Source organism: Coregonus clupeaformis, unplaced genomic scaffold (assembly GCF_020615455.1).
Source record: "Coregonus clupeaformis isolate EN_2021a unplaced genomic scaffold, ASM2061545v1 scaf1416, whole genome shotgun sequence".
NCBI lineage: Eukaryota > Metazoa > Chordata > Actinopteri > Salmoniformes > Salmonidae > Coregonus > Coregonus clupeaformis.
Window position 1 is genome coordinate 67,093 of NW_025534870.1, and position 9,584 is coordinate 76,676.

The following is a 9,584-nucleotide window of genomic DNA, read 5'->3' on the forward strand; positions in this document are numbered from 1 at the left end:
TCAGATTGAAAAAACTGTCAAAAGTACTGATTTGTAATAGACGGTCATAGCTCCAATTCTAAAAGTAAACATTGGCCTTTGATTACATAACTTTTTTTACATGGTGGGGTCGCGAAAAATGTTTGATATCAAAATGGGGTGGCGGGCAAAAAAGTTTGGGAACCCCTGGGTTAGTATCTCTGACACCCAGACAGATATGCATGCTATGATCATGAGCTAAAAACAAGTATGTGTAGCTGCAGCCCAATATGGCGACAGGAGTATGGGCGAGTGGGTGTGTCGAAACGAGTGGGTGTATGGAAAGCGAATCAGTGCACCGGTGTTGTATCGACCTGACTGCTGACCTGAGGTGCTGGGCAAAGGATATCACGGTTGTGTTGCCAAGCGGTAGCTAACATGGTCATGTTTTACCATCACATTATTTTATTTCAAGTAGGATAGCAGCATACACAATAACTATTATTGATAACCATCTAGATGTCACCTTGATACATACATACAGTCTACTACTCAATGGGGGAGACCATGAACAGCAACAACACCGGGACACACTGCCCTTTTGCTCCCGCCAGCACTAATGTCCGCAACGGCGTGGGAAGTAGCTACCTACTGTAGTAGCCAATATGAGGGTGACAGTCACAGTAAGACACACATACAACACATTAAGCAACAGTACACCCATCATCAGTACTTTTAATAAAAATAAACAATCGTCAGTTTTATAACTCAAAAAAACTACAATTATTGTTTAAAACTAACAGTGAAACACGACTCAGAGTCATGCTCTGGCTTCAAAACAGACGTCCAAACTTCCGCGGTATGGTAGCTCAACGTATGGTAGTTGTGTGGTAAGAAACTGAAGAAAATAAACACAACGTTCAATCAAAACAGTCTAACCTATAGCAGAGAGCTTTGATACACCAACTAGATTCCACATTCCTACTACTTTCCTTTCAACACACCCACTCTGCCATTCTCCAGTCACCATATTGGACTGCAGCTACCCCCTTCTCGCAAAAACGCCTGTCTCTGAAAAGACTTGTCTACCTTTGTAGCTGTATCTACAGTCAGGCAAGGGTTAGGGTTTGGGTTAGGCTAGGGTTACGGCTAGGACTAGGGTTAGGGCTGAGGTTAGGGTTAGAGTTAGGGTAGGGCTGGGGTTAAGGGTTAGGGCTGGTAGATAGTTAGTTTGACCACAAGGGTGAAGCCTTGTGGTCATCTATGAACCCCACCAAACCCAAACACCTATATCAGTTGATGGGTTCTGAATTATAAACTAGAAATATCCTTAATCATGTCACAGAGGGAGAGAGAGGAATGCAGGACGTGTAAGTACTGGCAGAACATCTTATTGTTAATTATCAAGTATCCTATGGAAATGAGGAGTGCCATAGTCTGGTTTCTAAACCAGAATGTAAGGGTTATCTGTAGGAGGAATGTATATGGTGGAGGCAATTAAGTACTGAGTAAAAGAAAGACAATCACATGATTACAGTCACTGATGAGTGTGGAGAGCTGTGGATTAGTGAGGAATGGGGTCAAGGTCAGGTCAGGTCACGTTAAGGGAGAAGGAGCAGTTTATCGCCCGCATTACTTCACTTCCTGCCTATCAATAAACATGTCATGTTTAGAGGGAAGGGAGGATACTTCACCCAAATCGGGGTATATACTTGTGCTGGTGGAAACATGTATTTGTCTTATAGAGCTGTGTGACCCAGTGGGTGAATAAACTTGGTTGAGCTTTACTAATCGTCCGTGAGTTTTACTCGGTTTGTTTAGAACCTAACACAGTTGTTCCCAAAAATGTTTGGCCTGCGACCCGATTTTGATATCCAACATTTTTCGAGACCCCCACCATGTAAAAAGAGTGATGTATGAAAAATGTATGCACTCCCCTAACTGTAAGTCGCGCGGATAAGAGCGTCTGCTAAATGACTAAAATATAATGTAAATGTAATCAACGGCCAATGTTTACTTTTTAATTGGTGATATGACAGTCTGTAAATAGACATTGTGGTCCAAAACCAACTACCACGCCCCCTACCAATGAAATCCCTTTTGATCTCAGAGTGAATAACATTTACATTTTAGTCATTTAGCAGGCGCTCTTATCCAGAGCCACTTACAGGTAGGGAGTGCATAAATAATTTTTTTACAAACTGGCCCCCCGTGGGAACCGAACCCACAACCCTGCCGTTGCAAACACCATGCTCTACCAACTGAGCTACATCCATGCCGGCCATTCCCTCCCCTACCCTGGACCAATTGTGCGCCGGGATTCGAACCAGGATCTCTAGTGGCAGTGCCTTAGACCACTGCGCCACTCGGGAGGTTAATAAAGCAGTGTTCTCTAATTCACAACCAGACAGATCAGAAAATATCTAAAACATAATGGCCAGAACCTTCCTACCAGCACTACTGCTCTATGGATTGAGTAAGTAAGCTACTGTTAATTCTAACATGGAGACAGAGTAAGACTGACTGCATCAGTCAAGTATAAAAAGAATGTTCAGTGCAGCATTTCTTCCTGATTTCTAACATGTACATGTGATATCAACAATTATATTCATTAACATAGGACTTTGTTCTTTGTATTTCAGGTTTGGTCTCTGTTTCGGTTTCTCAGTCTCAGACTATGGAGGTCCGTACTGGGGATACCATCACCTTGCAGTGCTCCAATGTTACAACGGCTGTGGGACACATAGCATGGTCAACGGATCAGAGCCTGTCTGTATCTCATCTATGTACGGCTTTAATTCAACAGCTGATCTCCACAATGGTTTTCAAAGGAGCAATTTGGAAATGTTCAGCACCAACACCACTATCTTTCTCAAAATCACAAAAGTGTAAATAGCTGACTGTGGCCTGTATTTCTGTGGATTGTATCCACATAGCCACGTGGTCTTTGTCAATGCAACAGTTCTAAAAATTCAAGGTACGTTATCAACTATTTATCTGGCTTTTGATACATTTGAAAATGCGTATCAACCTAATCAGGAGTTATCATGAAACACAGGCAAACCATTGATGGACATGTTTTTTTATCATTACAATTTGGAGACAAAATAAGTATTTATTCTTACTAATCTCGATGTTATAGGGCACAACGGAGGTGAGGAAATACCATCCAAAAATATTGAGTTTGTCTTTCTTTCTCATGTAGATAAAACATAATAATAATTAAGCAAAATGTTTAGGTTTGTCATTAAAGGACCACCTAGTGATTTAATAAAATGTAATCTAATAGGACATTGTTATGGAACTATCAGTCTAGCAGGAGAGGACGATGATGGAACCATGTACCTCCTTCCCCTGGTTGTGATCCTGGATGTTGTGACTGCTGTTCTACTGATAGTCATCCTCATCCTGGTCCTCAAGATCAGACGAGACACGAACAGACACAACACAGGTAGGAGCCCATTTCATGATAATGTGGGACCTGTGAACTACACCTTTAATGTGGATGTTTTTCCCATGACATACTGTAAACTGACGATCAGAAGAGTCAGTGTGTACACTAGAATGGAATGATCCGTTAATCCGTTCTCTCGTCTCTCTTTTATATCATATTCAGGACCTGATTCTCAAAGACAACCACAAATGATCAGGTAAGTACTGCATGATGATTAAATACTGAATTATATGCAATTCAGAAACAGTGAAAATTACAACTGTAGTCTATGTCATTGTGTTTGCAAATCCAGATGCATTGAATTATTCCGCCCTGAATTTCACCTCCAAGAAGAGGAAGATGGAGAGGAGAACAGAGAAGGAGCTGGACCCCCATGTAGTGTATGCTGCTACAAGATGACAAAGTGCCATATCTTTGAATGCAAGTTTAAATCCTTCTATATTGTATGTGTAGTTAAAATAAATGTTTAGAAATGTAAATCAGTAAATATCTCTGTAGTGTTTGTGAGTTGTACCTCAGGGCCACTGTAGCTCTCTCCAACTTGGTTAGGCAACAAAGCTCAGTGGTACAGGGTGTGGGTAGTCCCCTGTAGCTCAGTTGGTAGAGCATGGCGCTTGCAACACCAGGGTTGTGGGTTCGTTTCCCACGGGGGGCCAGTATGAAAAATGTATGCACGCACTAACTGTAAGTTGCTCTGGATAAGAGCATCTAGTAAAATGTTAGAGAGGAAGGGTTAGAAGTCAAAACACAACTGTTTAATGGTTGCAGAGGAGCAGTTGCCTCTTTTGGCCTCACTTAACTTAGATGTCTGTTGTGTGTGTTAGTGATTTATTTTTTATATTTTTATAGGGTGACCCTGAGGGGCAAAGTACCCAGCAGTAGACAATTGCATTATACTGATAACTTATAAAGACAAATAAAGAGATAAATAAAAATGACCTTTGTCATGATGTTATTTGCCCCTTAGCATTTCCTGTCTTGGCTTTGCACTGATCACAGCCCCCTATTCTGAGAAGCACCTTATAAGGAGAATAGGACTGGGGTTTGAGGTAGAGGAGGGGCCAGTGAGGGTATGCATCACTTCCTGTGGTGTGAGTGACAGGAAGGATCATCTCAGTGTAGAGTGAGACCTGCTGAGGTGAACATCACTGGGTCTCTCATAGACTAACACTGAGGTGATGAAATGTCGCTTATGCTCTCTCTCTCTCTCTCTCTCTCTCTCTCTCTCTCTCTCTCTCTCTCTCTCTCTCTCTCTCTCTCTCTCTCTCACTCAGTATGTTTCTCCAGATTTCTAGTCCACCTGCCAACAGATAGACTGGAGAAAATATTTGTGTGTAAGAGTAAATGCCTGGGTGATTTGAGGGCGTGGGGGGGGGCTCTTTCCACACCCATCTTCATCTGGACAGTAAAAACCAGACCCCTGCCGCTCAGTTAGATGTGCAAAGTATGTCAAGAATACAAACAAAAAGCTAAAAGCATTTTCCAAACTGTGCAGTGCAGGGTTTATTTAACTAAGGGTCCTGAGTTATGAGATTCATCTATAATCACACACTATTTCTTCTTACTTTGGGTTGTTGGAGGTCGATTTTGGTCACGGGAGGACAGTCAATTTCTCATTTGGGTCTCGAGTTGAAAACGTTTAAGGACCCTACAGCATTCAACAACAGGACAAAGTGCAGATAAAGATTGAGTGTCATCTCAATAGTTTTGTCAACTCTTCCTTCATGGAAAAAAAGAAGGTATTGGTATCAAACAAAGGTTTGAAACTAGGCCAACAAAAACATATATTATTCAATGCTATTGCGGTTAAAACTAGTATTACTATTTAATGTTGGAGGGTTATGATGCAGCTTTTATGCAGTGGTGGGTCAATTTACATTTTGGATAACTTTAACCCTTGGGCTGGGCTGTGTTGGGGTCGGTAGTATAAGCAGCACTAGAGATCCTTCACTGTTTCCTGTCCAAACATCAAAAGAGAAATCATTTCAGTAAATGTTTCATTTCTCTCAAAAAAGAAGCAACCATATCAAGCCAATATTTGATTGCCTTGATCCAGTAACTCTGACTTGATTTATAATGTCTTCTTAAAAATGCAATTCCCGGGAAGCTCAAACTATGGTAAGCTAGAGGACACACTTCTAAGATTGCAGTCAGCCAATAAAATCTCTTGTTTCAGTGTTCCCTCCTACTGTATGACGGATACATGTAAAGTGCCTTCATATATAAGGTGCCGATAAGGTATCACACGTTCAGACCCACACACTATACAGTACAGAAGGGACTAATGTTACAATGATGAATAGAGAAGTACTTTTGTTTTACATCAACTTGTGTAAGTGTAAGATATTTTAATTGAGTTCCTTTTTAAATCATTTGTAGTATGTAGTTTGAATATGATAAGTGAAGCAAGATGGTTTATCCATGTCTATGTCTTTGATCCATTTTGTTTGTTTGCTTTGACAGTTTTTGCTTTTACCAAACCAAACGTAATCCAACCAACGCCTGTGATGGTTACTGAGCTGGGAGGCACCGTGACTCTCACTTGCTTTTGTCCCAACGTGTCTGTGACCAGATTTCATTGGTTCAAGCAGAGTTTTGGACAGAAACCCCTCCTCATGGCGTCATCTTTTTATGGTGGCCAAGGCAGTTATTATTCCAACAACTTTATCAAGGACTTTACTGAGACCAAACATTTGGTTGTGAGGAGAGGAGACTACAGCTGTAACTTGACCATATCCAAGACAGAGCCAGGGGACTCAGCTACATACTATTGTTCCATTACAGCCATCTATGAGCATTACATTTGGAGAGGGAACTGTTTTAATTGTCAAAGGTAACACAATGTCTTTCTTCAATTTCAAATTGTGTGGCCCTGTATGTTGATATGTTCGTTCAACTGCTTCATCAAATGTAGTTTCATGCTCTTCACCAAAACACCTTAGATTTACTTTAGTTACTCACTTTCTTCAGGTTCAGAGTCCAACAGCATGTCTGTGCTACAGCAGCCTGTGTCTGAGTCAGTCCAGCCAGGAGACTCTGTGACTCTGAACTGTACAATACACACTGAGACCTGTGTAGGAGAACACAGTGTCTATTGGTTCAGACATGGCTCAGGAGAATCCCGTCCAGGAATCATTTACACCCATGGAGACAGGAGTGATCAGTGTGAGAAGAGCCCTGATGCTGGGTCTTCTACACAGAGCTGTGTCTACAATCTCCCCAAGAGGAACCTCAGCCTCTCTGATGCTGGGACTTACTACTGTGCTGTGGCCTCATGTGGGGAAATACTGTTTGGGAACGGGACCAAGCTGGACATTGACTGTAAGTGAAACTTCTGACATACTGTTAAAGCATAACCTACAGTGCATTCGGAAAGTATTCAGATCCCTTCCGTTTTAACACAGTTTGATATGTTACAGCCTTATTCTAAAATGGATGAAATGAAAAAATATCCTCATCAATCTACACACAATACCCCATAATTTATAAAAAATTAACAAACACAAATACCTTATTTACATAAGCATTCAGACCCTTTGCTATGAGACTCGAAGTTGAGCTCAGGTGCATCCTGTTTCCATTGATCATCCTTGAGATGTTTCTTCAACTTTATTGGAGTCAACCTGTGGTAAATTCAATTGATTGGACATGATTTGGAAAGGCACACAACTGTCTATATAAGGTCCCACAGTTGTCAGTGCATGTCATAGCAGAAACCAAGCCACGAGGTCGAAGGAATTGTCCGTAGAGCTCTGAGACAGGATTGTGTCAAGGCACAGATCTGGGGAAGGGTACCAAGAACACAGTGGCCTCCATCATTCTTAAATTGAAAAAGTTTAGAAACACCAAGACTCTTCCTAGAGCTGCCGCCCGGCCAAAAGAAGGGCCTTGGTCATGGAGGTGACCAAGAACCCGAAGGTCACTCTGACAGAGCTCCAGAGTTCCTCTGTGGTGATGGGAAAACCTTCCAAAAGGACAACCATCTCTGCAGCACTCCACCAATCAGGCCTTTATGGGAGTGGTCAGTCGGAAGCCACTCCTCAGTAAAAGGCACATGACAGCCTGCTTGGAGTTTGCCAAAAGGCACCTAAAGGACTCTCAGACCATGAGAAACAAGATTCTCTGGTCTGATGAATCCAAGATTGAACTCTTTCTCCTGAATGCCAAGCGTCATGTCTGGAGGAAACCTGGCACCATCCCTACGATGAAGCATGGTGGTGGCAGTATCTTGCTCTGGGGATATTTTTCAGCGGCAGGGACTGGGAAACTAGTCAGGATCAAGGGAAAGATGAACAGAGCAAAGTACAGAGAGATCCTTGATGAAAACCTGCTCCAGAGCGCTCAGGACCTCAGACTGGGGCGAAGGTTCACCTTCCAATAGGACAACGACCCTAAGCACACAGCCAAGACAACGCAGGAGAGGATTCGGGACAAGTCTCTGAATGTCCTTGAGTGGCCCAGCCAGAGCCCGTACTTGAACCCGTACGAACATCTCTGGAGAGACCTGAAAATAGCTGTGCAGTGATGCTCCCCATCCAACCTTGAGCTTGAGAGGATCTGCAGAGAAGAATGGGAGAAACTCACCAAATACAGTTGTGCCAAGCTTGTAGCGTCATACCAAAGAAGACTCAAAGCTGTAATCGCTGCCAAAGGTGCTTCAACAGAGTACTGAGTAAAAGGTCTGAATACTTATGTTAATGTGATATTTCATTGTTGTATTTTTTATAAATTAGCACACACCCAAAAAAAATGTTGCTTTGTCATTATGGGGTATTATGTGTAGATTGATGAGGGGAAAAAAACAATTTAATCCATTTTAGAATAAGGCTGTAACATAACAAAATGTGGAAAAAGTCAAGGGGTCTGAATACTTTAAGAATGCAGTCTATATAACCAAAGTTCTTTCGATTGCAGGCAAGGTATCATTCAGATACTTTTATTTTTCTATATCCTTCAGATATCTTTGTATCTGAGAGAAGAAAGTATGACTCTCAGATCAGGCCGAGTCTTGTTGGTGTCATAAAACATTGTCATAGCTTTGTCCCTCAGTGTCTCAGTGTCCTATTTGATATTTCACAGATGGTTGTAAGGAGGACCTTCTTCTGTTCATGTACTTCCTGGGCGTAGCGTTGGGTCTGTGTGTCATCCTCATCATCGTCCTTACTTGCATTTTGTACAAGATTAGCAATTGCACAGGTAAGCAATATTATTGTGTAAGATACAGTATGCTTATCAATTGTTGGTAGAATTACATTATTTGACATGTTTTCGTCAAAATTGGTCATAAAGGCTCTTCATTGTTTGGTGATGATGATTATATTGATTAATGTGTTTGATTAAAAGGAACGCAACCTCAGCCAAGTGCTCCTGCAGTCCCCAGTCATGATAACCAGGTAACCTGACCTAACACTTGTTTAGCTGTTGCTGAATCAATGTATTTTTCCTTCAATCAAAATATGAAAATATGCGTTTTATTAGAAGGATTGTTTCACTATACCGCAATATTTAGTCTGATACCAAATATTTGGATAATAATGATTTGCTATTCCTCTCAGGATCAAGAGCCTGATACTCTCCATTACGCAGCTCTGAACGTAGTCCACAAGAAACCAAAGGCCGGGAGACAGAGGAACGCCATGGAGAGAGACACTGTGTACTCTGGGGTGAGACGCCAAAACATGGACTGAAATTACAACCTTTCCTCTTTAATAACTTGCATTGATTTTGTGTGTTCTACACTGTATGTATGACTGTGGCTTTTTTATTGTAAGGTACAATTAATTGTATTTTGTCAAGCTCCTTTTTACATTGATACTGTGGTTCAATTTTGAACAAATAAAACATTCAACTGCTTTTATTTAGAGGTATTGTTTTCATTCATATTTTTCTCTGTCCTTACATTTCTACAACACTTTCAACCAACAGATTCAGTGTGCAACAACCATATCAAGCATATTCTCAATGTAAAATGAGGGTTGGTTGCATTATAACTGTAAATATGTATCTATTGCTGGTGTTTTAGCCTTTCAAACTGTCTTCATTTAGCTGTATCCTGTATCACAGCTCTCTTTGGTGTTCTGACTTCCCTAAATAGATTTTCCACTCACGTAAACTCAACTCTAACCCCCAGCAATGACCGTCAGTCCTCGCCACACTCTCTTTTCACACACCA

At 41.4% G+C, this 9,584-nt stretch overlaps 1 pseudogene; it reads left to right on the forward strand.

The window, feature by feature from the left end:
* The first annotated feature begins 3,297 nt into the window (after positions 1-3,297).
* Positions 3,298-9,161, forward strand: LOC121572148 (annotated as a pseudogene).
* Positions 9,162-9,584: the final 423 nt, after the last annotated feature.